Source organism: Humulus lupulus, chromosome X, assembly GCF_963169125.1.
Source record: "Humulus lupulus chromosome X, drHumLupu1.1, whole genome shotgun sequence".
Lineage (NCBI taxonomy): Eukaryota > Viridiplantae > Streptophyta > Magnoliopsida > Rosales > Cannabaceae > Humulus > Humulus lupulus.
In genome coordinates this window covers 114177446-114180322 of record NC_084802.1, presented here as the reverse complement: position 1 = coordinate 114180322, position 2877 = coordinate 114177446, and positions in this window count along the sequence as shown.

Genomic DNA, 2877 nt, shown 5'->3' with positions numbered 1-2877 from the left:
CGAAACAACTATGTAAGTGAAACGCTTAGTAAGAATAACTTAACAAACATAACCACATAAACAGAGCAAGAACATAATTAACGGTAACTAGGCAAATAATCAACAAAGAATATAATTTTGATGAAACCAAACCCTAGCATACAATTTAAGAATGTGCGAACGTCTTGGCAAACTTATGTTCATGCCTCATGACCAAAATTTATAACCTGAAGGTACACCTACACACAAAAAATCCCAGAGCGTACATACAATCTTAACTAGTGACATACATACTTACTTACTCAGCCATATCATAACATACATACTTACTTAGTCATTCGTATCATATCATACATACTTACTTAGGGTTCCGGAGGAACCTTCAACATAACTTAATATATCTCAACATATCTTATCATATCTCAACATATCTTAGCATATCTCACCATTGTGTCAATGGGTGTAAACTAGTTACACAAGTTACCCAGACTCCTAGAAGAATTTGACATACTTTCTTAGCCATAGAGATTTGATTCCTGAATTAAGTTACTTATGTGTCATGGAGTTTAATCGGACTCTTGTGTCACGGGTGTTAAGCCAGGCTTCTTACATATCACGATATCTAGCAGACATTAGCCACATAGGCATTGGTGGCAAACTAGACTTTTTACATATCGCAATGGCCAACTGACTTAGCACACAGGCATCAGTGGTGAACTAGATTTCTTACATATCGCGATGGCCAACCGACTTAGCCACACAAGCATCGATGGCAAACCAGACATCTTACATATCGCGATGGCCAACTGACTTAGCCACATAGGCATCTGTGGCGAACTAGACTTCTTATATATTGCGATGGCCAACTGACTTAGCCACATAGACATCAGTGGTGAACAAGACTTCTTACATATCGAGATGGCCAACCTACTTAGCCACATAGCCATCGGTGGTGAATCAGACTTCTTACATATCGTGATGACCAACCGACTTAGCCACAAAGGCATCGATGGCAAACCAGTTTCTCATATAGTTCCCCGGTGGCTAGCCGGAGTTCATAGTAGTCATGGCAGCTAGCTAAACTGCTTACCTTAGTCATGAGTATGAGAATTCTCTAGGACCACGATCTTGAGTAAACCTTCTAGGACTAGTACATATTATTAACTATTAACTCAGTTATCTAAACTATTAATTAACATGTTGTAGCCAAACATATCATAAGTTATCTTACCTGGATTCCTTACCGCTTGCTTATGGAAACCTTCTATCCAAAAGTGAGCCTTCACACTTAGATAACACTGTAGTGAAACCACAAAGTGAATCAGATTAAACTATGACATATTCTTATAGTTAATGTTCCACAATAGCTACATGAAATAAATTCTTAGGGACTCTATACTATAGTCTCTTATACACTTCATAGTGTATAATGCCATAGTTCGTTTTAGTCTTACCGGTATCATAGGAAAATCAGTCTCACCGCAACACTCTCACTGCCATGCATTTTAATATTCTTTAAATAAAGAACTCACTTATGGGATAACTCGTATTTTTGGTTTTAGGAAAAAGGAGTTATACTCAAGTCATATCTTTGGAAAATACCAACTTGTCGTCTTCTTATGAAAATTTACTGTTTTTATTATTTACCAAAATATCGCTTATTGATCCATTTCAAATAATATTTAACAATGTCATATCGCTCTCTTAAAGGTTCTACAAAACCAAAAATCCCATTCTTACCAATTCTTACCCATAATCTAAGATCTCTCATTATGTTGTTTTTTTTTTTTTGAAAAGAATGGCAATTGGACCCGAAACTTATAAAATGGTAAATATCAACTTTTCGTTAAGGATTTTTCTCTCAAATTTAAAGGAGTCCTTGTACACATCTTATTTTTAAAGCAATCTTGGCAGTGCCTGCTGCCCAGAAGTTTTTCCCAGTTTTTATATTAAATTTGAAAATTTATTTCTCTTACACGATTTAGCTTCAGGAATCTATATAAATGTCTATATAATCTTGCTACAAAATTTCATAATTTTTTTAATAATAAAACTCAACCAAATGTTTAAAGCCATCTGGGCAGTGCTTGCTGCCCAGAAGATTTGTTTCTAGATTCTAGGGAAAACTTTGAAAAATCATCTCTTATACCTTAACATATTTTCCTTTAAAATTTTACAGTGACCCTTAAACATGTTTAAAATAACATCTTACAAAATTTTATAGCTTTTTTTATTAGTAAAACCTGTTCAAAAGTCAAAACAATCTGGGCAGAGCATGCTGCCCAAAAATTTTCCAGATTTACATCAAGATGCCAAGAAGATCATAACTTCTGTTTGAAAAAACATTTTCTCAATTTTCAAAAGCCTAAACTGAAGTACTCATCTAGAACTATGGAAACATACAGATTAGTTCCACAAACAGAGGTAGTAGGGTACGATCGGACCCGTTGGAAGTCAGACCACGAAAACTTGGCAGCATGCATTTTTACACATTCTAGCAAAACTAAACACAACTAGCAAAACCCTAGCCACATGTATGCATGTAAATAACCAAATTAACCAATATAACCCTCAAGTAAAAATTAAACTTCATAAACCAACAAAAGAACCTATACAACCAGATCTAACATCAATAACCAAAAACAACTCAAAGCCAACCAAAGATCTACCTTTGATGGTTCTAGCTGGGAGATGATAGTCCTTAGCTTGTCCCAACATCCTTCATGGATTCTATACCCTCAAACCGAGCCCCATAGGTGTAACGACCCAAATTCACTAATAGGGCTTAAGGGCCTTGATTAGTGTGCCGGGAGGGCATGATGGGAATTATGTGTGATTTTTATGATTAAGATGCATGATTATGATTTTAAGCATGTTATATGACTATGTGAATTATGC